Source organism: Hibiscus syriacus, unplaced genomic scaffold, assembly GCF_006381635.1.
Source record: "Hibiscus syriacus cultivar Baekdansim isolate YM2019G1 unplaced genomic scaffold, ASM638163v2 tig00117000_pilon, whole genome shotgun sequence".
NCBI classification, from domain to species: Eukaryota; Viridiplantae; Streptophyta; class Magnoliopsida; order Malvales; family Malvaceae; genus Hibiscus; species Hibiscus syriacus.
In genome coordinates this window covers 1,601,455-1,627,866 of record NW_024063516.1, presented here as the reverse complement: position 1 = coordinate 1,627,866, position 26,412 = coordinate 1,601,455, and the positions used below count along the sequence as shown (strand labels likewise).

At 35.4% G+C, this 26,412-nt stretch overlaps 3 pseudogenes; all 3 read right to left on the bottom strand.

Moving 5' to 3' along the window:
• Positions 1-1,726: 1,726 nt before the first annotated feature.
• Positions 1,727-14,708, bottom strand: LOC120194752 (annotated as a pseudogene).
• A 721-nt stretch (positions 14,709-15,429) lies between these two features.
• Positions 15,430-18,930, bottom strand: LOC120194749 (annotated as a pseudogene).
• A 639-nt stretch (positions 18,931-19,569) lies between these two features.
• LOC120194592 lies at positions 19,570-21,833 on the bottom strand (annotated as a pseudogene).
• Positions 21,834-26,412: the final 4,579 nt, after the last annotated feature.

Genomic DNA, 26,412 nt, shown 5'->3' with positions numbered 1-26,412 from the left:
GTATATTATTGAGAATAGAGGTATGTGAGTACATTGAGGTTGTGCACTAATGCTGTCACCACAGCTCGTATAAATTCTCTCATGGGGTACCGAACATTTGTTCAATATCTTCCGAAGGACTGCTATATATGTCCTGAAGGACTACGTCCCGAAGGACTACAATACCCTCGACTCTTGGCATGCTATACCTAGGGCATATACTATATGAATATATTTCTCATCACTTGTTCTTTCTCTTCTGTCACATACCAAATGTATGTGTAACCATATATTTCATATCATATCACATATTGCATATTCATATGCCATTTCATATATTCACATAGCTTATTTCATTTCACATTGGTCATATATCATAACATATATCACATATGCATATAATCATGTATATCATCATATATCTTATGTTTCATGCTCTTATGTTTATGCATATCATGTATTCATGTACATATAAGAATCACATATCAAATAACATTTTAGGAGTCACTTCTTACCATAGTAACTCCATCATTGGCTCATCGCAAGCCAATGTTCGTTCAATAATATAAGTACAATTAAAATTGCACTCACCTTAGGCTTGCTTTGATTCGATTATAATCCTTTGATTATTCCGGAACTTGTTTAGGCTCAATATCTACATAAATATATCATTTCAAAACAACTATCAGAAGCCTAAACTTTAAACTTGATGTTAATAACTTAAATCGGTTTAATGAATCAAATTCCATTTTTTCATTTAAGGGGGAATCGATACCCCCCAGGGGGAATCTGTTCCCGGGGAATCGATACCCCCCAGGGGGGAATCTGTTCCCCTGCAAATACTGGAATTTTCGTCCAAGAGGGGGAATCGATTCTCATTCATAGGGTATTGGTTCCCTCTACCCAGAAATTATATTTTAACCCCGAAAATCATCAATTCTTCACTTAATTCTTCTATTTTAAACCCCTATCATGTCATTAAACTCAACTACCATTACTTAAACCAGCTTATATCCATGAAAATCATCTATAACTTCAAAATCCTATCCTTCATATGTAATTCAAGAATCATACTCAAATTTCAATATGTTCTAAATACAATTCTAACACTTCATATTCCTTAATTAGCATGATGACAAGTCAAATTTAACTTCAAATTCAACTTATCAACTCTTTTCCATGATTTCATATAAAACTCGTTTCTTAAATCTCTTATAACTTCTTCATTTGATTATAAGACAACTTAAGCTTTCCTTAAGCTTAGTTATCATCTAATGATCAAAACTTAACCTTTAATTTAACAAATAACCAACAAATCAGAAAACCCTTACTTTTGCCTAGCTTCCACGGTTGGAAGAAGAAGGAAGGAAGAAGAAAGAGTTTTCAGATAACTCTTTCCCCCACTCCCACGTGATTCATTCATAATATTGGGAAAAAATATCCTTCATGCTAAATGACTATTTTGCCCTTTAATTCCTTTAATAATTATTAATAATCCTTCCAGATAAATCATTGAATTATCCAATTATTCTACTTTAATCACCAAATTCTGAAGTTTTACAATTTAGTCACTAACATGTATTTTGGGGTGTTACAAATCTCTCATCTTAAGAAAATTCGTCCTCGAATTTTCATTGTACAAAGAGATGGGGATATTGAATCTTCATGTCCTCTTCACGTTCCCACGTCGCTTCTTCCACCTTGTGATTTCTCCACAACACTTTGACTAATGGAATAGTCTTGTTCATTAATTGCTTGATTCGTGAGCCAACACTTGAACATGTTCTTTCTCATAAGTCAAATCTGATTGAACTTCGATATCTTCGGTAGTCACAATATAAGATGGATCGGATCGATATTTCCTAAGCATGGAGACATGAAAGACGTTGTGGATTTCTCCATTTTAGGTGGCAGAGCCAATTGATATGCCACTGGTCCTACTCTCTTAACGATTTCATATGGTCCAATAAACCAAGGACTCAATTTTGCTTTACGTCCAAATCTCAATACTTTCTTCCACTGAGACACTTTCAAGAACACTTTATCTCCGATTTGAAACTCAATTTCTTTCCTTTTTAAATCAGCATATGATTTATGTCTATCAGCTGTAGCTTTCAGATTATTCTGAATGCCTTGGACTTTCTCTTCCATTTCCTGAATCATCTCATCACCAATAAATTCTCGATCTTTAAGTTCATACCAATTCAAGGGTGTACGACATCTTCTCCCATATAAAGCTTCATAGGGAGCCATTTTGATGCTTGACTGATAACTATTGTTGTATGCAAATTCAGCAAGTGGCAAATATTTTTCCCACGATCCTTTAAATTCAATAACACAAGCTCTTAACATATCCTCCAGAATTTGGTTAGTTCGCTCAGATTGACCATCTGTCTGAGGATGAAACGCTGTGCTAAAATTTAGTCTTGTGCCCAATTATCCATGTAAAGACTTCCAAAATTGTGACATGAATCTAGGATCCCGATCAGAAACTATGGAAACAGGTACACCATGTAACCGTATAATCTCTCTGATATACAACTCATCATATTTTATCCATAGAGAAATCAATTCGTACCGGAATAAAATGAGCTGACTTAGTCAACCTGTCTACAATCACCCATATTGAATCTCTTTTGTTCGGAGTTAAAGGCAACCCTGTCACAAAATCCATTGTTACATTCTCCCATTTCCATTGAGGAATTGAAATTAATTGTAACAGTCCCGACGAAACCTGATGCTCAGCCTTAACTTGCTGACAAATCAAACATTTTGATACAAATTCCGTAATGTCTTTCTTCATTCCCAGCCACCAATATCGACTCTTGAAGTCCATATACATTTTGTTTCCTCCTGGATGTATCGTCAATGGACTACAGTGAGCTTCCATTAATAAATCATTCTTTAATTCATTAACATCTGGAATTACTAGCCTCCCTTGATAATATAAGTTCCCATTAGTTTTCATCTCATAATCTGTACATTCTCCATTCTTTATTTGCTGCAACTTCTTTGAACACTTTTCATCTTTAGCTTGTAATTCTTTAATTCGATCTAACCATGATGGTTTGATAGTTAATTTCACACAAATTGCACCATCTCCACCTAATGATAGTTTAGCATCCATAGCTCGTAAGGCTACAAACGTCTTTCAGCTTAAGGCATCCGCTACCACATTTGCCTTTTCGGGATGGAAATCAATCACAACATCATAATCCTTGAGAAATTCCACCCATCTTCTCTCTATCTTAAATTTAACTCTTTTTGAGTTATCAAGTACTTTAAACTTTTGTGATCCGTATACAAGTAGTATTTTTCACCATACAAGTAGTGACGCCAGATCTTAAGAGCAAACACTACTGCAACCATCTCCAGATCGTGTGTCGGATAATTCTTCTCATACGATTTTAATTGTCTCGAAGCATAGGCCACCACCTTGATTTCTTGCATTAATACACATCCCAAGCCATTATGAGACGCATCACTATACACTACAAAGTCCTTGCCAGACTCAGGTTGGACTAACACTAGTGCTTCTGTCAAAATCTTCTTTAATTTTTCAAAACTCTCTTGACATTCTTGAGTCCAAACAAATTTTACTTCCTTTTTCAACAGTTTAGTTAGGGGTAATGCTATGATCGAAAAGTTTTTAACGAACCTTCGATAATAACCAGCTAACCCCAGAAAACTTCAAACTTCTGTCACATTCTTTGGAACTTCCCACTCCAGAATAGCTTTAATCTTTTGAGGATCCACTCGAACTCCTTCTGTAAAAATTACATGTCCAAGAAATGTCACTTCATTCAACCAGAATTCACATTTAGAGAATTTAGCATAAAGCTTATTGTCTCGTAAATTCTATAAGACAATCCTCAAATGAGAACTATGCTCTTCCTCTGACTTTAAATATATTAAAATATCATCAATGAAAACCACCACGAACTGATCCAAATAGGGTTAAAAAATTATGTTCATTAAATCTATGAAAGCAGCTGGTGTATTCGTAACTCCAAACGACATTACAATAAACTCATAGTGACCATATCTTGTTCTAAACGCCGTCTTTGGAACATCTTTCTCTTGAATCTTTAATTGATGATAACCCAAACGTAGATCGATTTTTGAGAACACTGAAGCTCCCTTTAATTGATCAAATAAATCGTCAATTCAGGGAAGTAGATACTTGTTCTTGATGGTCACTTTATTTAGTTATCTGTAGTCAATGCAGAGACGCATTGAACCGTCATTCTTCTTAACAAATAAAACTGGAGCTCCCCAAGGTGATACACTTGGTCTAATAAAACCTTTGTCCAACAATTCTTTTTTGGAGCCATCCTGTATGGTGCCATTGCAATGGGCGCTGTTCCCGATATTATCTCAATCTGAAATTCTACCTCTCTGTCCGGAGGTAAACCTGGCAATTCTGCAGGAAATACATCAGAGAACTCTCAAACGATAGGAATTTCTTCAATCTCTTTGTCTTTGGCTCTTCCATCCAACACACTAGCAATGAACCCTTGACATCCTTGTAACAGTAACTTCTTTGCTGTCATCACTGAGATCACATTTGCCAATGGATTCCACCTTTCACTAAACACCACGATTTCTATCTCTTCTGGACTTCTCAACGTTACTCTTTTCAGTCTACAGTCGACATTAGCATAATAACGATATAACCAATCCATTCCCAATATCACTTCAAATTCTTCAAAAGGTAATTCCATCAAATTAGCAGGGAATTCAATTCCTTGAATTCGTATGGGACACCCTCGACTCACCATATTTACCCGAGCACTGTGTCCTAACGGATTTGTCACAATCACCTCATTGTTAGTAGCTTCTAATTGAATGTTCAATTCTCTCACTAACTTACTAGTAATGTATGAATATGTAGAACCCGTATCAATCAATATCATAACCTGTTTATCAAACAACAGAAAGGTACCTGTTATAATCTCTGGGTCATCCCGATCCTCATTGGTCCTGAGATTATACACTCGAGCAGTGGAACGTATCTCTTGTTGAGCAGAGGATTCTGACTGATTTCTTCCTCTGCCTCTACCTCTTCCCCTTTGGCCTGTAGAAATAGACCTCTCTGGCTGTTCAGATTCATCAACTACTCTAAGACAATCCCGAACAAAATGTCCGGTCTCCCCACATCTAAAGCAAGCTCCAGAAATCCTTATACATATCCCAGAATGATTCTTTCCACAATGTTGGCATTGTCTGTCTTGACTCTGGTTAAATCTCCTAGCTCTAGATCCTGCTGATTGAGTTTGTCTGCCTCTCATCGGATTTGATCCTCTAGCTGAGGATACCACTGACTCCGATCTAGCTTGAGGTCGATAACCAGCATCTCTACCTCTTTTTGACAGTGCGAAACTCAAAGAAGACCTATTATCTTGACTGTTTGAGTCCTTGAATTTTCAAATCTCTCATTTTGAGCTCTTTCTAAAGATTTGGCATGATTGACTACCTCTTGAAACGAGGATAGATTCAATACAATCAACATCTCCTTCAACCGAGGACGTAAGCCCTCTACGAACCACTTACGAGAATCCTTCTCAGTAGGAACAAGCTCGGCAGCAAAGCGACTCAACTTATTGAATTCACACTCGTACTCATATACAGTGTGATTCCATTGCTTCAGATTCATGAACTCTTGCTTCATTTGACGAACAAATTGATCTTTGATGTACTTATGTTTGAATTCTTCTAAAAACAATGACCAAGTTACTTGGGCGTTAGTCATCCTCAATGTAATATTGGTCCACCAGATCCTTGCTTGTCCTTTCAACAAGGAAATTACTCCATCTAGCTTCTCAGCATCGGAACAATAAAGTCCTGTAAGCATGACCTTCACATCATTAAGCCAAAGGTCCGCAGTAACAGGACCTTCATCGGCTTCCCTCTAAACTCTGGAGCTCCTAATCGCTTCAAATCTTTCGCAACATTCATTTTGGAGTGGAAGTAACAGGAGGTTGAAATACGTCAATACCGCATCTAAAGTTCTAAAGAATACATCTTGATCACATGCACTCCAGAGGGGTATCTTCTTCACTCTGCTGGCCAGGGCAGGTGATTACTGCTTCAGCGGGTATATCATCTCCCACTTCATTTTTTGAACTACCTTGTCCAGACATCTATAAAAATACAATCATATAGTTCTATTAGCACAACAGTATACTTACTATTCCATCACATCAGAAGTTTTCACTATTTTGTTGGCATGTATACCTTATAAAACACTCAAGACTCCGGTTTATGCCGAGAATCGACTAAACCTTAGCTCTGATGTCATTAACTATAACACCCCAACCCGTACCCAATCCGAATACGAGTCTGAGGTGTCACATTGACTTTTCAAACCTTGACACTTAAAGAAAAACCCCGGGGAATTTAAAAAATTGGTTTAAAACAAAATACTTTAATTTACATAAAAGAGTCACAAATACAAACTCGATCAGAGTGCTCATAATTAACGACTTATTACATGCCAACACTCTATACACAACAAAATACATACTTTGTCAATTACTTCTGATCTGATCTTCTAGTAATAATACTGTTCTTGCCACTTCTATTCTTGCTCTTCGTATTTCTTGGTACCTACATGTAAATCACTTACACGCTATGTCATAGACTTAGTGAGGCAATAAATAAACATGTAACAGTAGATTCATGAAAATTCATTCTTATCATTTGATCATGATATTTCAATATGCATGGATATATTTCCTATGACATATATAATCAAGTCATGCACATATGAAACTTACCTTTTTGCATCACTTTCACTTTAATTTATACTTCAATTGCTGTTGTTGTTGCCCATGTATATTATTGAGAATAGAGGTATGTGAGTACATTGAGGTTGTACACTAATGCTGTCACCACAGCTCGTATAAATTCCCTCATGGGGCACCGAACATTTGTTCGGTATTCGTTCCGAATGACTACATCCCGAAGGACTACATACCCTCAACTTTGGCATGCCAACTATACCTATAGCTCTCGTATCATACTATGGGCATTATTATGAATTATTTCTCATCACTTGTTCTTTCTCTTTTGTCACATACCACATGTATGTGTAACCATATATTTCATATCATATCACATATTGCATTCATATGTCATTTCATATATTCACATAGCTTATTTCATTTCACATTGGTCATATCTCATAGCATATCACATATGCATATAATCATGCATATCATGTCATATATCTTATGTTTCATGCTCTTATGTTTATGCATATCATGTATTCATGTACATATAAGAATCACATATCAAATAACATTTTAGGAGTCACTTCTTACCATAGTAACTCCATCTTGGCTCATCGCAAGCCAATGTTCGTTCAATAATATAAGTACAATTAAATTGCACTCACCTTAGCCTTGCTTTGATTCGATTATAATCCTTTGATTATTCCGGAACTTGTTTAGGCTCAATATCTACATAAATATCATTTCAAAACAACTATCAGAAGCCTAGACTTTAAACTTGATGTTAATAACTTAAATCGGTTTAATGAATCAAATTCTATTTTTCATTTAGGGGGAATCTGTTCCCTGCACATACTGGAATTTTCGTTCCAAGAGGGGGAATCGATTCCCATTCATAGGGTATCGGTTCCCTTTACCCGGAAATTGTATTTTAACCCCGAAAATCATCAATTCTTCACTTAATTCTTCTATTTTAAACCCCTATCATGTCATTAAACTCAACTACCATTACTTAAACCAACTTATATCCATGAAAATCATCTATAACTTCAAAATCCTATCCTTCATATGTAATTCAAGAATCATACTCAAATTTCAATATGTTCTAAATACAATTCTAACACTTCATATTCCTTAATTAGCATGATGACAAGTCAAATTTAATTTCAAATTCAACTTATCAACTCTTTTCCATGATTTAATATAAAAACTCGTTTTCTTAAATCTCTATAACTTCTTCATCTTTTGATATAAGACAACTTAAGCTTTCCTTAAGCTTAGTATATCTAATGATCAAAACCTAACCTTTAATTTAACAAATAACCAACAAATCAGAAAAACCTTACCTTTGCCTAGCTTCCACGGTTGGGAGAAGAAGGAAGGAAGAAGAAAAGTTTTCAGAAACTCTTTCCCCCACCCCCACGTGATTCATTCATATATTGGGGAAAAATATCTTTCATGCTAATGACCATTTTGCCCTTTAATTCCTTTAATAATTACTAATAATCCTTCCAGATAAATCATTGAATTATCCAATTACTCTACTTTAATCAAATTCTGAAGTTTTACAATTTAGTCACTAACCCGTATTTTGGGGTGTTACAAAGACCCTCACGATATTTATTTTCTGATAGTTTGTCAATGGTCACGTATTGTTAGATCCCCTCTTTGACAAAGATAGCTTGTCGTATAATTAGAATGTGTAGCAAAGGTTACTGAGTTCTTTTGAGGTTAGACGTTATTCTCAATGGAATGTTTCATTTTTCTGTGTATCTTTGGGTTTAATATTTTGTTTATGTATGCATTTTTTGACAATTGTCTCTAATTTTCTTTTGAGTGAGTTGTAAGCTTAATTCCTTCTATTATTTTTATTAATGAAATCCAATTACCATTGTTAAAAAAACACCACTAACCATACGATTGGAACAAATTTTAGTGGCAAAACAAGAATGGAGAACCTATAATTGGAAGAATATTCATATAATCAAAAAGGAAAAGAAGAACATTGAAGAACATTCAGGGATTCTTATGCTTTCCGGGAAAACAATGCACGGGGGAATCTGAAACTTGAAAGTCGAAATTAAAAAAAGGATGAGGTTTACACGTGGTTAATGACCTCGTAGAAATATGAAAATGTTGAAAGCAAACAAAGAATTGGCTCAAAAGCTCAAGTTGAGCTCCCGCAGATAATAACTTCAATTTTGTTCATCATGTACCATGTTACCATGTTTACATAAATTAAAAAGGCTGGTATGGCGCCCTCTGGCCCGGCCACAGAGGAGAGCGTTTCGTGGGATGAGCAATTCGTCTCTCCATGAATTTGAAGGTGAGTAAACCCTGAGATAAAACTGCTGCCCTAGATATTATCTGCCCCAGTTCTCAGGTCTTATATTCCACATCCCCACTTTGTCCAGAGCAACGTAGATGGCGGTCCACGACCTCGGATACACCTGCAAATGCATTCATCGTGTTTCAAGCACATCGATGGAAACACAACAATCTGTATATCGCATTTGCATACCTGAGTAGTGCAGCGGGATACCGTGTCTCTCAAATTGTAGCTTTTTCTACTGTCAGGTGTCCATTGGCCTCCTTCCATCCTGTTTCATCCAACATTTTTTTTAACAAATTTGATCATACATAGAAACATGAACCTAGAGAACAAGTAATAAAATGAACTTTACCCTACAACAAAGAAGGAATAACCATCGATATGCCATGACTGCACGGTGTCCTCCCAGTTTTGAAACAAAATTTCAACATATTCTGGGAGTTGGCTGTCATGTCAGAAGTCTGCAAGTAGGCATTATTTCCTGAATTAGGCCAGGTAGGAATGCTTCCAAGGTTGAAGACTCCTGGAATATTGAAGTAATCTGCTAGTTTTAATGGAGTATCTGCTGGAACATGCGAGACGCCATTGACAGCATACCTCTGCTTTCCATTAATATAAGGAGCAGAGTTTGCGAGCATGATGGTGCGGCTTGGGGTGATCATTCCGTAGTTGTAGGAGCCTTGGGGATTAGGTCTAGGTCCACTCGCTGTTAGGTTCCGTCTGGTAGAAGGAAAAAAAATTATCAGCTAAATGTTTATAGATTATATTACAGCTTCAAGAAAGGACATAATTAATAAAGTACCGTATTGGATCTAGCCTGCATGACCGATGGAGCAATTTGAATCGTGGGAGCCCCAGGAACTGAACCAGAAACTCCCTTTTTAGAATTGCTGAGAAGGAAAAAAAAATTATCAGCTAAATGTTTATAGATTATATTACAGCTTCAAGAAAGGATAATTAATAAAGTACCGTATTGGATCTAGCCTGCATGACCGATGGAGCAATTTGATCGTGGGAGCCCCAGGAACTGAACCAGAAAACTCCCTTTTAGAATTGCTGTAGTGAAGAATGGCTATTGTTGTGACCACGCGACGAGTGAAGCGGGAAGAGACCACAACATAGTAATCCTGTGTGTGCTTGATCGGCTGACCAAGAAAGAACACGACTGTCCAAGATGGATATCGAAAGAACTGTGGATGTTCTGAATTGTATGAGATCCTTCTACTCAGGGCGGACCCAGGACAAAAATTCAGGGATTGCACAAAAAAATTCTTATAAATTTTTTAAGGGTTGCACAATATTAAAGGTGACACTTGTATAATTAAAAATTAGAAAAAATTAACACTACTAAGTAGACAATTTTGTTGTAATAAATTATTTTTTCTAAGAATTTATCTGAAATATAGGGATTCTACTAAAATCACAAAATATATATAAAAAATACTAAAATAATATCATTTGATCAATGTTCCTCCAATTTGAGGGGTTGCCCGGGCTACCCCTGGCAACCCCCCGAGTCCGCCCTACTTCTACTTCTATGAGCTTCTTGTGCCCTGGATCCTGAAGTTAAATGAAGTTGCGATCCCAACATTCGATACCTAAATCTGTATCCTACCAACAGGCGGGCCCCATACTGTGCCATGGGCTTAGCCCAGGCAACAATTTTGAGGCATCAATTTGCACATATATTTGACTATATTCTTTGGCTCCACAAAGAAGCCTGGTCTTGCAGTCCAGGTTTTTCTCTTTTTAGTTTTAATTTTTATTAAAAAAAATAATCATTGGATTTTCGTTGGAGTTTTTGGACAAAATGAGTTAAAAGTATTCTTTGTATGATGTTACTAGCCTGAAAAAAAGTTGTATTCTTTTTCTTTGGGTGAAAAGTATTGAGATTACATCAATCTGGGTTATTTGGGTGATGGGTTTTTCTTTTGAATATTCGAAGCATGCCTCTTTTGTTTCTTTATTATTCAATGGCTTTTGATATTTGCATTCTTATTCAGGGAAATTAAGGTAAAATAGAAATGGATTTCTGCAATGTAGTTTTAGTTGTTTAAAAACGTAAAACTTAGGCATAAAATGTATTAAGTTCTCATTCATCTCGAATCAAAGCTTTATGAGATTGGTTCACTTTGTTTAACAAATCTAGTGCTTTGTTTGTTTGAATTTTGATTGTAGTGGCAAACTTAGTTTGATGGAAAAAAAAACAGTGGCTAAATATTTTGTTCAATACATTTTTAGAGTGATTTCTTATGATTATTTTGATTCATCATTAATTTTCCAGATCAGTTGATTGTGATAAGAACAAGTCAACAACATAAACTTCGGTCACAGTCAGGTTGTATCTTTCTTGCTAATATATCTGTTTTTTATTTACTTGCTACTATTTGTTTATTGATTACTTTAAATATTACCTCAAAACAACAATCGGATGTCTAAAATAGAAAAAAAAAAACAAAAACAAGAAATACGGTATAAATATAGGGACATAAAATTATTATCACTCAAGCATTAAAATTCATTAGACCAACCTGCCTGTCAGGATAAACCCATTCCACCCTCACTATTAATAATAAGCCCGTCAGGGAAGGGAAGGTTATGTCCACTGTCCAAGAAACGTCTCAATACCTGAAGAGATAAAAGATCAATTACACAGTATTCGAAGTCAAGATTAAGGTTCAATAACTCCGTTCGGATACAGATTTCTACATAGTGATTTTGTTATACCAGTCCCCAGCCAGTACCATGAAATCACAGCAGGGTCTGGATAAGGTACCGGGATCTTAGGGCGGCTCCAGATTCTGATGCTACCATATGTCCATATCCTCCAGCAGCCTTATGGAGTAAAAGTGATGGGAAGTAGAAAAAGCTACCAATCTGATCTCTCACTTTGAGAATATAAGTGAAGTTTTTTTCCCGGACGAATTGGACAATTCGTGCCTAACGCTCCATCCTGCCATGAGTTCCTCCACTGCCACACTCCATTCCTCAAGAAACAAAAACAGGAGACGACAGCAAATTTCAAATCAATTGCAGCATCTAGAAGCTCTTCCTGTTTATGCCATTGACACAAAACATATACGTACTAAAGTAGGTTGGAGTCCAAAAATATTAACCCATTCTGAGAACTAGGTCGAAAGCCCGTAGTTTAATGCTGGCCTGCCTATATATGCTCAAGAGGCAGCAGGCCACTTTTTCTCTCTCTTTCTAATGGTGGCCAAGCACATGCTTTTAAATACTTAATTGTAACCACGCAGACATATTTAATATTTTAGGTATGAACATCCAAAGATGAAATAGGTAGTGGTTAAAGTTATCTTTGGCATTCTTGGTGAGATCTAAATATAGAAAATAGTAATCACACACGAATATTAAAAAATGAAAATCCGAAACAACATAGTTAGCACACTCAACTAGCTTGCAATATAAATTGTGTTGATTTCATATTTCCTTTAAATCCTTAAAGAGCTGTTAGTCAGAAAAGGTGAGATTTTTAATTATTTAACCATGCTCGGGCCACATTGTTGGAGTTATTTTAAGAGACATGTAAGCCAAAATGTGAAAAGTAACAACGCTTCTTCGACCCCACTCTATGGACTTCCAAACAAAAGGATTATGGATAAGGAATACGGATACGCTCAGCCGTTCACATCCTAAATTACACACGTAGCCCAATGTTATGAAGAAACATCTGATCTGATGCATTGGTAAGTCGAGTTGTATTTTCAAGGAAAAAAATTACAAACATAGATTCAAATACGATGCACGATAATATAAAAAAAAATAGCCCAATATCTCATTTTCATGAAAGAACTGGGTTTATCTTCCTGAAGATAAAGGTTTAGTACACGTTTTTTCAACCAATGGAAAAAAAGGCATTTACTTGGAACAGTAAGCATCATATCGAGCAAACGTCAAGTTTCCAATGTTTCACACTTAATTCGTTCCTTGTAAACGCTGAAGTAAAATAAAGAGAAGAAAGGAAGCAAATTTACCAAGAAATGAGGAATGGTTCATTTAAGTAGTTATAAACATTGATAATGAGGTTATCATTAGTAACTGCATCGATGTGAGGCCCTGGAAACTGCCCATTTATTAAGATCCCCTGCATCACATTTGACAAAAATCAAGCATTTCACAAATGCTAAATCAAAGAAAGTAAAAAAAAAAAAAAAAGTATACTGCTTAGAACAAAAACCAGAACGAGGGGAAAAAGGGTACCAGTTGCTTAACACCAAGGGGGTAAACATCGCCGTACGTGGCTTTCCAGGTGAAAAACCGGTAAGGGTTTTCTCCATGACGCCAAGAAACAAAATGCAAGCAATGAAACAGCAAACAAGAAGTTTGGTGTCTTCCTTTTCCTTTTCTACTTGAGAATACACAAACAGGGAGCAGGAATTGTTTTGAGAAATGTTGTATAACAAACAAAGATCTGGAAAAAGTCGGTCTTTAAGGCACCGTTTTACCTTTCTCTAAATCTGTTTTTCCCCTCTCTTTTTACTTCTAGTATGGAGGGGGGAGAGATTACATTGCATTTACATATGCAAAGGGAAGGATGAATAGATTTTAGAAGATTACATTGCATTTACATATTAGGCATTAGCTGTCATTGGGTACCAACGAAATACGGTCGAAACGCGTGGTCCCCAGTTCAATCAGACTTTAATCTTCACGTCGGTCCAAGTTGAAGTGCTGCGACCGGTCGTAGGCTTGATTTTAGTATTGAGAACTGATGATATGCAAACCTGGAGGAAATAATCATATGCAAATATTGTAAGTAAAGCCTGTCAAGCCACATGACACGTGTCAACCTAAAACTTTCATGTGACACCTGTCCGAATTTCCCAGCAATGATTTCTCACCCATCTCCCATTTTCCACAGACTACGGCCAAAACAAATCCTAATCATTCTTACTAATTAGACTCAAAAATAACTTTCCGCATACACAGTATCATTGGACGTCTTAATGCTTGGAAAGCTACCCGATTCTACAGAATCTTCATTTACCACATTTAGGGGGTAAACGAACCAAGTATTGCTGAGCTTTACTCGACTCGAAAATTATGAAATGGAACTCGAATCGGCTCAAAAACTCGAGAGCTTAAAATTTCTTAAAATCCTAAACTGAACCTCGTGAGCAGCTCGAAAAGGCTCGAAATAAAAAAAAATTCTTAAACTTAACTAGATTAAAGCATCAAACTCAAATATGAACCTTAAATACATGAAAGCCTTACTGTATTTTTAAAAAAATTAACACATAAATGTTAATTATTAATAATTATTTAAAAAAAAAAATCTTAATATTATATTTTCGAACTGCTCACGAGCTTTTCGAGTCGAGTATCAAGTAGCTCGTTTCGGCTCGTTAAGAACGAGTCGAACTCGAATCCATTCGATCCGAATATTTATTGAGCCTTGACCGAGTCGATCTCGAGTAGCTCGCGATCTTTCACGTCTTATTTATAGTCCTAACCACATTGGGGTCTACTCTTACTACCAATGCCTGAAAACAGGCCCCATGGACTGGAGTGAGATTAACGAAAAATAATAACACCATTTCGAATATTAAGATTGTTAGTTTTCACTTTTCCGCCGTTGGTATGGTACAATGTACGTCTGGCCCACAGACAGCAGCCACATGTGCGCAGAATGAGATTGTCATGCTTAGTGCACCATCCAGGACCGGCAATTCTAACTGATGAGGCGCTGCTTCATGGTGCTAAACATTACTCTTTCTATTACTTTTCAACAGTGACAAGCATAAAAACCTACTACGACTGACCTGAAAGCAATGTTATAAAAAATAAGACAACATAATACAACATCGCTACGGAGAATAATCTTCTCCATCAATGAGGTCACTTTATAAGTTCATATAAATCAAATTTTTTAATCTAAATAATAGTTTCAAACAACATAATACAACATTAATTGTCACATTATATTATTACCTATTATACACCCTTAATCATTTATTTATTTTTATTTTTCTTTTTACATAGAATGGTTTACTGTATCACTTAAATATAGTAATGGGTTTATTGGACTCATTACAAACCATGGGGCATGGGCTGATTACAATATTAATGGGTTAAGTACAAGCCATCAGATATTGGTCTCATGGGCTACTGCTTTAAATTGAATATGAACCATCTGTAATTGGGGTTTGATTTCAAGCGACAAAGCACTACAACGCGAAAACATTGCCCAAAATGGGGTTATAAATATTCATCTCTTGATCTTGGCCATAAAAATTGCCTGAAACTGATCCCATTTCAACTACTTGATGATTGCATGGTGCAGACTAATCACACTTCTTGCACTGATTACTACAAACAATATCAGCTCATGAATAGTTTTTTATTTTCCTCCTCACCGAACCTTCACAAAAGAATGAATAACAAAATACATAATGCTAGAGTCGTTGAACTTATTTGGCAGCTGTGGAAATGGTTGAACTTTAACCTCTCAGCTGCACCGCTTGCTTCGGTCGAGTTTGAAACCGTTCTCGTCTTATTGCTTACCACCTTACTGAAAATAGAAATTAAGAGTTCTGCGTTAGGAAATAGGTAAGCTTATGTATTTTGTTGCAACTACATAATGCTTCAACAACATTAATAGACTAAAAGGGAAGGTTGTTAAGAACAAAACGTCTCACCTTCCTGGAAATATACAGCTCCCGTGACCTGCAAATACACCGCGCAAATTTAGGAAAGAGAAAACTTCTCAGATTTCTAGTATCGGTAAATAAATGGAAGGGGAAAGAAAAGAGAATCGAGGAATAAGGCAATGGTAGAAGATGACTGAAAGAATAAAGAAAAGTCTCATTTTTCTTAGGTAATCTAAACATAATGTTGTGCATTGGGGCACACTACGAACCAGTGTCCAAACTGAAATAATAATTCCCAGCTTGAGCAATTCCAACCTTCAAATCACGAAAAGAACCCATGGCCATGTGACTCTGCCAGGTAGAAACTGCACACCCCTTCTTTCTTAGAAGTAACCTCCCCCCCCCCCCCAAATTGATTCATTGAGTATCCTACATGCATGGCGTGTAACTTGGAGGTCCAGTATTCCCACAACTTTACTTTCTGATAAATGGGCTTTATTTTTTAAAACCCAACTACTTAATGCTTAAGCAACAGATTAGCAGTAAGGAGGATTAAGTTGAAAAATTAGGCCTTGGGACTATGGTAATGCACAATAGCTGGGGACTAAAGTATCTGATCCTTGCACCTAAGGAACTAGATCATGGGAAAACACAAACAAAACTAATGCTGAATGTTAAATATCCTCATTTCCAATTCTTCATCAAAAATAGTTTGATCAGAAGATAAGCTGAGCACTTGGATTACTAACCACTTACAATGGCTACGAGAACAAATTGAACTCTATTGAGGGACAATGTCAAGCTAAACACAAATGTTGGTTTAAGGGATGGGTGTGGTAATACTTACTTGGGTCAGTGGTAGTTATCGTGGCCACACCCTTGAAGTCACAGGACCCAGAAGCTCTCCCTTCCTTCTGATAGTAGCTATCAATGCATAAGAAGAACGGTTCTTCACATTATTCGGCTGGTAGCAGCTCTCCCCTGGTTGAATCTCACTGCAATTTGCCCTCCCAGGACCACAAGCCCAGTTCAAAGCCGTCTGCAATGTCTTCGAATCAACTCCATCCATTGCAACACAAAAGGTCTGGTTAGTTGTATCATTTGCCAAAAAGGTCCCACTTCCTGTTACATGAAGCAAATACACTGGGGTTGAATTCAAATAAAACAATCCCCAATTTGCCTCAGATTGGGGGTGACCTCAAGTCCTCGTTGAACAACTCATAGATATACACACTGGAAGTGAGTTCTGGATGCAAAGGGGTTCCGCTACAGTCTAAGACATGCTTAATAAGATTCGAATTATAGGTATCTGCATTATCTTTAGTAGCATAAGGCTCTTTCGAATCCCCCTTCGAAGGCCACCCACTCTCAGTAACAAGCCATAACATCGGTAACGTTTAAATTTTTCATAGAAACAAACATAAGCAGCATCAATCATGGCATCCAGCACATTAGTGTAATGCAGCAAAGTGTTGGGATCAACCATTTCTTTAGACGGTGTCAATGGCTTAAATAAGGAATATCCAAGGTAACCACACCTTTATTCTCCATAAACACAATAAGGATAAAGATTCATCATTAAAGGAGACCCAGTTCTTGACAAAAACTGAAGCAAAGGAACCATAACAGCAGTCAAGCTTTGGTTAAAGTAAGCATGAGAAGGAGGAAAGGTATCAAGAACAATGGAAGCTGCATGTGGGGCTGAAACCTTGATTAGAGTATGCAAATTTGCAGTCACCAAAGCACTGTAAAGAGATTGAATTGCAGGAAGCAGCAAAGGAGTCGAGGATGGTACGGTCGTCAAGACCTCATCTCCAACTGCAATACCGGTGATGAGCGTTTCCGGGTAGTAAGCGACGACGTTTCGACCGACCCAAGAAGCCGCCGTGGTGTTGGATGACCCAATGGCCAAAAGCTGGTTATTCGGTAGACTGATAATGACCCGGCTCTTTGTCTTCGCCAATGCTTTGAGTATATCGGGGTTTGCATCATACAGTCGAATGTGATAAATTTTCTGCACTAGCAAGAATGAAACCAAGTCCGTTAGTGAAAGCAGATCAGAGACATCCTTTCCTATGGGATAAACTCTCGATATAATGCACTCAAAATAAATAATTCACGAAATAACGTTCTCCCAAGATTATTTGTTGAAATAGGGCGAAATCAACAGTGTGGCCGTAGGTCGCCATGCCTTCCGGGCGACCTACGACGTGGCTTGCTTCTGTGCATGGGACATGCACAACCCAACCATAGGTCGCCATGCACTCCCAGCGACCTCCTAGGTCGCCATGTACGCCCGGCGACCAAGGAGGTCGCCATGCACTTGAGGCGACCAAGGATTCATGCATGGGGAGATCGTGCCATGCACTCGGGGCTCGGTTCATGCATGGGGCACTCGAGGCGACCAAGGATGACCAAGGATCGGTTCATGCATGGGGCACTCGGGGCGACCAAGGATCGGTTCATGCATGAGGCACTCGGGGCGACCAAGGATCGGTTCATGCATGGGAAGAATGGTGAGATCGTGCATGTGTAGGTCGTCATGGAGTTCCGGCAAGGTCGCGAGCAGGCGAGCATGCAGCAAGGGATGTCGCCGTGAGTGCATGGCGACCTCCTTAGTCGCCGGGCGTGCATGGCGACCTAGGAGGTCGTTGGGAGTGCATGGCGACCTACGACTACTGTTGATTTCGTCCTATTTCAGCAAATAATATTGGGAGAACGTTATTTCGTGAATTATTTATTTTGAGTGCATTATATCGTGAGTTTAGCCCTTTCCTATGTTAACACTCACAAACGGTTCTTTATCTTGCTCTTGAGTTTGCTGCTTGATTTCTGGGGCTAAAGCTGATGACTTTGCTGCAAAAATTTGTAATTTAAAAAAAAAGTATATTATGAAAATTGAACCTCTATTGGTTTTGTGATTTCTAGTAAGCTAATTTCTACTGGGGTTTTTGAGACATTACCTGTTGAAGGAACTGTAAAGCAGAACAAAATGATGATGATAAAATAAGAGGTAAACTCAGAGTTCGCCATTGAAGAGGAGCTTCAGCTTTATTTCCGCATCCTCCGCTTCAGTCTTTGCTAGAAATTCTAGCATTATCTTCGCAAGCTCTCCCTTCTTTCTAATGGAAGTGACTGGATTTAGTTAACCTTTGGGATTTATATCGGTTATGCTTGGGATTGACTTGAAGGTCGACACCACAATAAGAAGGAAGAAAAAGTACTGACATCTATCAAAAGATTAGCAAATTCAAAGTCTTTTGGGGGGCTTAACTGGTTTTCTCTGCTTCCCCAAGGATGGTTTTTCTTTCTGGTACAGTCCGCAATTCAATTTCTAGCGACATAATTACCACAATACCCCTTTGTGCCGACAAGTGAAAAAATGTTTTCTTTTTTACGAACGTGTTCTGAGAGTTTTGCCCACACGACCATCTACGACACTTTCTAGTTGTTTAAAAAAATATGGGATTCTAGTACTAATATTAAAAATAATTGTTTAAAGATTCGATCTGATAAAGATGGATAAGTTGATAAATTAAAATGTTACCTATCGGCTATCCCCTTGAACCTTCTATAGATAGATATGGATCAGGACTGTTACTCGCACAAGTATTGAAATACATGAGAGAGTCGCTGAACCAAGCAAATGGTTTTGGTTTATGAATTCAGTCTCTTTAATTAAGATTAAATTAAAACTAATTAACTTTATGTTAAATTTTAATTTGGAATTTAGAATGTCCCATTTTAGTACTAGAATGTCGTATATTTATTTAATGAAAATTACGTTATCAATTTACAATGACCTTTTACTTCTGACATCGTTAGAAAACACTTCTCTGATTTATTATTAATGCTTCGCTTAACAAACATTACGATTTCAAATCAGGTCAGCTAACTGAAGTTTTGGAGCGAAGAGAAGGGGATAAATCATAACACACAAGACTTGTGTAAATGACTCATCAACTTCATATGCTGATGTCCAAAGTAGGCCCAAACAAGGAATACTGTGCCTAAATATACAAAAACAGATAAGCTTATTTTGATGCTATGGGTGTTAGAACAAAATCCGGGATCATGAGTTGGTTTCCGATAATGAAAACCAGGACGAACCACCCCACCTCAACATTTGAGTATTGCCAATCCGACATTATTTCTGAACCCATCATCGAAGGGCATTAACAAAGGCCAACAATGAATCGACATCCCTCTTCTCTGAGGCATACTTGATTGGTTTAGCCGAGTGTTTGGGGAAGAAGAGTATGGTGGGGAAGCTTCCCAACTGCAACTCTTTCTGCGCGTACTCCTTATATTCACCATCGCCTCTGAATTTTGCAACCTTCACCCCAGAACCTGCCAGTTTCTCAGCCAATGCAACATACGATTCTTCCATTGCCTGTTTGAAATTTGTAAATTGATCCGTAAGATTAAAAGCCAAAGAGAACAACATTTTTCAATCTAATTCTGCTTAGTATGAAGCAGGGGATTACCTGGCAGTAAGGGCACCAAGGGGCATAGACTACAACAATCCATGGCTCTTTCCGGTTCTCCAATCTCCAAATTCTCAATTCCCGCCCTACTCAATGTGACCAAGCTCTGGCTACCAAAAATGTCAGCATGAGCAGCAGAGCCATTTCCATTTCCGTTACCATTAAGTTGGGGAGAACTGTCTTCTTTCAAGTTCCCTTTATGAAGACCACACTCCTTGGCCTTGGCATCTTCCCACCACCACCTTCCTTCCCTTTCATGTTGTCCTGGTAATACTGGTCTAGTGCAAGGTTCGCATCCGATGGACACAAATCCTTGGGAATGCAAAGAATTGACAGGCACATTCATCACCCGGAGGAAGTTCCAAATGTCTGTACCATCGACATTGGCAACAGGGTTCCATTTCACCAAGCTACCCACTCCACCATCCAAACCTTCAAAAACAGGATCAACCTGAACAACAGGAACCTCCGAACGTGTTCCCGGAGACTGATCTTTCCTTTGACCGGTGATCCAGGCACGCAACCCCTTGAGAGCTCTCCTCAAGGGCCTCACTTTCCTAACACGGCAGCATTCTTGGTGCCCATCCTCGTAAAATGAGAACAACCCTTTGCTCCTAACCAAGGCCTGAACTTCAACAGCATCCGGAAACATATACTCGATACGAATCCCATAATGCTTCTCAACCTCATCAAAGAATCGGTAGGTTTCAGGGTTCAGCCTGCCAGTATCAAGGCTAAAAACCCTGAATGGTCTACCTGTCAAGTTTGCATACTCAATCAAAGCAACATCCTCCGCCCCACTGCAGTAAGAAGAAGAAGAAGAAGAAGAAGAATTAATTAATTAATCAATTACTGATTAACACTCAAATTTACCATCACAGAAAATGAATCTAGTGATTTGAAAAGTAACAGCAGCACCAACACATTAAAGCCGTTTTTAATTTACAGATTAGATACTACTGTGAAAAATATTCGATGAAATTGCTTAGACCATATAAGTTAATGAAGCTAATACATTCAGTCTCAGAGGTAAGGGTATACCTGAAAGCGATGGCGATGTCGCTTCCAAACTTCTCTAAAGCCTTATCCATGATTTCAAGTGGAGAAGCATTGTCAAGTTCTTTGGCCAATTGCTCAAAATCCTCCACCTCAACTATTTCCGAAACTTCTGTAAATCCATAAATGGTTAATCCCGATCAAATCTCTCTATTCAACATTAAATTGACAATTTGGAAAAAATTAAAAAAATAATTTTTTTTACCAGAAGCAGAGATGCTTGCAGCCTGAGGAAGCAGGGAATAATTCCTTTTTGGCTCTGCATTCACGGGCTTCACAGCGCAACATTTTTTAGATTGATTCACCGTTGCATGGCGATCCGCTAGCCGGAGTGAACTAAATTGCGCAACTGGAAACCCCAAACAAAAAACATCAATAAAAGTAATTGAGATTTGAGCCCCCAACCCCAAACACCTTTTTTTTTCCTTAAAATGAATTTAAAGTACCTTTGATGACTGAGAAAGATGTAGAACGAGAAAAGCTGGAACCGGAAATTGCAGCCGAAGAAGAATAAGTAACAGTAAACGCCATTTCCGAAAATTATTCCTTTGTTTACGGGAAACAGAGAAAAACTTTGGCTTTCCCTGAGATTCTGTTATTCTTTTCCCGTGTTCAGCGTTTGTGAGGGAAGGAACGAGGGGGTAAAGGATTAAATAATAGTCTGGTTAAAGACGGGGTTACCAGGTTCATTGAACGTGGACGTAATCTCGGATAAAATAAATTGCTTACGTGGCTGATTTTTGTTGGTTGAATATTAATATAGTTGGATCATGGCTTTCGTCACGTGGCGTGCACAAGGGTGCGTGGTCAATGTGAAGACGGCTAAGTTTGTATTTGGAGGTTGGGTGAGCAACACTCCTTTCCATTTGAAAAATCATTTTTTTTATTTTTGAATTATTCTAATCAAATAATTTAATTCAAATCAAATTATAAATACGATTTTTTGAGTTTAAGTTGAGTTGAAATTTTGAATTTTCTAATTACTTAAAAAATTGAGAAATTGATCCAGTAATTTGACAGTTTTACGATTTAGTATATAATTTCATTATTTCTTCAAATTCTCTTTCATTTTAAGCTCATTTTTTTACTAAATTTGAACCACATGCTTCTAAATCATACTAGAATACATGTGTACTTTCAATTCATTTTTTTGATAACAATTTTTTTTTCAATTTAATCATTTAATTTTTCATAATCTCTTTATTTCTTCAATTCATCATTTATTTTAAGTCTCTTTTTTTACTAAATTTGAGTCACATGCTCCTAAACCACAATATAATACATGTGTACTTTCAATTAATCTTTTTGATAACAAATTTTTTATTTTTCAATTTAGTCTTCAATTTTTCATAATCTCCTTATGCCTTCAATTTGTGATTATTTTAAGTCATTTTACCAAATTTGAATCACATGATCATATACTACAATAAAATACATATGTAACTTAATTGTTATTTTTTAACTAAAGATAACTATCTTTTTATTTAGTTCATAAACTTTTCATTTACTCAATTTGGTCTTTAAACTACAATTGTTTGTAAATTTTTCTTCTTATCAATTCCTTTACTCATTTATACTCTCATCAATATTTTACCCTCAAAATATTTTCTTTAAAATATAATATTATGAATATATTTCATAATTTTATATTATATTTGATATATTAAATAACATTATAATATGAAAGAATAATATATATATATATATATATTATAGTCGGATAAAGTCAAAAAACTGGAAAATCATCAAATACAAAAACAAAAACTCGAAAACTCAATTCGAATCGAAAAAATTTCAAATAACTCAATAAAATAACTCATACTCGAATAACATAATTTTTTACTTGAATCGATAGAATGTTCACCCTATTTGGAGGTGGGAAAACGGTCCTATTATCTTCTTAGATTCTTCCCATTTTATCCTTTTTTTTCTTTCAATTTTCTGGTTATCCTAATATATATTTTTCAAATTTGAGAGAGACAGAATAAGTTGTGGTTTAGAGTGTGCAATTTATTGTGACCTCAGCTCGGAAGAATCATTCGGTTCACTCGGGGTGGTCCACGCCATAAACAAAGGTCCAATATTTTCCTTTAAAATATTACCCCTTTTTCAATAAATGGTGTGGAAATATCTTATTTCATTTGTTTTCTCTGTTTTACATTATACATGTAAGATAAATAAAATGAATCAAACTATCATTAAATAATATTAAAGTGATATTTTATTATTATTAAAATTTTAATAATTATAAAATAAATATTAAATATAATAAAATAATAATAAATTTAAGAAATATTTTATATCAGTTTGTTAAATTTTAATAATCTTGATATTAATTTGATAAAAAAAGTAACGATTATTAGATAACAATTCGTAAGTTTAATAGTTATTTTATAATTATAAAAACTTTAAAGATTAAAAAATATTTTAATATAATTTAATAATCATTTATATATTTAATCTAATAAAACAAAAATACTTATAAAAAAACTCCCACCCCTGAAGCTTCTTTAGCCTTTACTCCATCTTCATTCAAAGATTAAGAAGCACACGAAATGGAACCTAAATATGTGGTCGTCGTTACGAATATAGCGTGAATAAACTTTTTCGATGTCAACTTCAAAATTAATTTATTTTTAATTGAAAATGTCAAAAGTGTAAATATTTAGTATTAAATGGTTAAAATTTATTTTTAAACATATATTATTTTGTGCTTATCCTAATTAATAAAATGAAACATCGTCAAAATCTGTTGAAGAATGCATAAGACTAATCAAATATATATCATGCATCTTGAATGTGTATTGATCATGTATAGAATTTATATAATTCTGGTTGAAATGAAACCTATATTTAGTTTACTCCATTCGAACACATTATAGGCTGGATGTGCGTGGGGACCTGGTGGCTGGTGCTGCTTTCAAGGGACACTTAAATGTGTTGTGGCTAGCTGGTCGTCCATTTTATGAAATTCTTTACATAAAGTTATGTGTTACATCGTATATGTAGTGCCTGTATTTTTGTTTGTATTCCAAAATTATATTCAAAGTAACATCGAATATTATTTTTATTAATTTATAATGATTACAAAGAATATTTTTTTACTATTTTTAACAATTTAATAATAAAAACTCAACATCTAAACATTTAAAGTTCTTCTCATTAAACTATATTAATAAATTTTTATACATTCCGAAAAACTACCATTAAACTATATTAAAACCCTAGTTGTTTTCTTCTTCTTTTTTCTTTACAACTTTTTATCAATTTTATTGATTAATACAATTTTTTTCTTCTTTAATTTTATTTAACTGGCGGCGATATCGATTTTGATATTGGTTGTCGTCTGCTGTTATGTTTTTTTAGTTTTTTTTAGTTTTTTAATAAGAATAATTATGTCTTTGTAATATGTTTCTTTGCCTTTATGACACGTATATCTCTGTATTTGTAGCACGTTTTTCTCTGATTTTTGGTAGCTTATTTTTTTTTGTTTTTTTGTTTATATTTTTTCTCAGGGTTAGATTTGACATCACCACGACTTATCAAGATGGTGTTTATTTGTTATTATGATGATATTTTCTGCTTTGGACCTTCGGATTGATTTGAATATGCGTTTTGTATTCGATGATAGTTTTTTCACGTCGCTTGACTCTGATTTACGATTTGTCGGTGGCCTTCAGTAGCTTTATCCCATTTTATGGTTCGTTTGCCGATACAATCAGATTTGTTCGTATTTTTATTTTGTTCGAGCTTTTTGGTTAGATTTTTTAACATTTTCCTTATTTGGTCATTGTGTGATATAGGTGACTAGTTTTGTGTCAATAGTTATAGAAAAATTTCCTAATTATAATTTTGTTACTTTTACATTATTTTTTTAAATATTTTAAATATTTAATAAAACTAGTGGCTTTCTGTCAACAAAATTATGTTTAAATACCCTAATTTTTTTTTCAAAACACCATATAAATATTTTATGTGACACAACAATATAAATATAAAAATATTTTTAAACAATAAATTACAACAATTATATCATAATTTTAATAATATCAATTCTAATTATATGATTATATAAGTTAAAGTTTTAAAATGATATTATTAGTTATTATTTTAAAAACTCTAACGTGAAAATAATTGATATACTTGTCGACAATTCTCTTCGTAATATTTTATTTCAATTCTATATATTAATGAAAATTATGAAGAATTATCAACATGATATTTTATTATTATTTTTAAATAATTTAAAGAGATTTTAAGATAATATATGTTTAAAATTTTAATTATAAATTTTAAATATAATTGTAATCCTATCTAAAGGGAAAATAAATGAAAAACTCTAAAAAAAAATACTTTTAATAGATCTAAGATTATTATCTAAAAGAATATTAAAAAACAAAGATGAACGATTTATATAAATATAATGTCGCAATCATTTTGACTAATAAATGTTAAATGATAATTAAGTGGCACCATTTTATCCTGGAAATTCCACGAATCTTACCTTTGTTGTGGCAACTAAAACCTTCTTGACCTTTGGGGTTATTAAAAGGAAGCATGCATCTTTCACAAATTACTATTGATTAATTAAATTAATTAGAGTTAGGCAGTGACATATCAAGATTTTATGTTGAGAGTGAATTTAAATTTAAGAGGATAAACTAAAATCTTAAGCGAATAAATTAAAATTTTAACGAACGAAATAAATTTTTAATAAAAAATACATAATTTTTTTTAAAAAATATATAATAATTTTAAAATTTAAAGAGAACGACTGCTCCACCTATCCACTCCGTCCATTCTTGGAGCTAGGGTACCCAACTTATTGGATGTGACTAAAGATGCCCCTCCTGCTTTTAACTTTAATGGTAGAGACAGAATATTAAATTTGTTGTTCTAGTAAGTATATATATATATTATATAACGAAATGTTCGCTTTCTCACCCACTTTCTTTGTTACTTATAAATGGTCTTTCCAGCAGCCTTATTATATTGTATTGGTTGAATATATTTGATTTATTCTACTACGTAGTTGTATAATCAGATATAAAAATATTATAAAATAGCATAAAAGATATTTTTTTATAAATAATAAACATTATAATAGATATACAATATACTTTGAGTAGCTTAAACATATAATATTTGAGGTTTGATAGTTTAAGATGATTTCTACCACAGGGTGTTAAGAGACAGCAAGGTCCAAGTGTATG